Raw genomic sequence first — 272 nt, 5'->3', positions numbered from 1 at the left:
GCAGCCAGCCTGGCCTCCTCTTCCTCTGCTAGAAACTGATGAAGCTTCTTAAACTGCTCCCTAATCTGCCTCTCTGTGTGTCGGGCCTGGACCTCCAGGTGTTCTGCTGTCTGATCAAACTTATTTTTAACTTTCTTCCTGAGCTCCAGCTTCTTCTTTAAAGGCTCCAGAGATGTTTCCAGATTCTCTCTGTGATCTTGAGCAGCTTCCCGGATTGGTCTGAATCTGTGGTTGATGTGTCTTTTTGAATCTCTGCAGATGAGACACACTGG

The sequence above is a fragment of the Poecilia latipinna genome, unplaced genomic scaffold (genome assembly GCF_001443285.1).
Source record: "Poecilia latipinna isolate Pla-1442-1.1 unplaced genomic scaffold, P_latipinna-1.0 Scaffold374, whole genome shotgun sequence".
In the NCBI taxonomy this organism is placed as follows: Eukaryota; Metazoa; Chordata; class Actinopteri; order Cyprinodontiformes; family Poeciliidae; genus Poecilia; species Poecilia latipinna.
Note: the sequence above shows the minus strand (reverse complement) of the source record.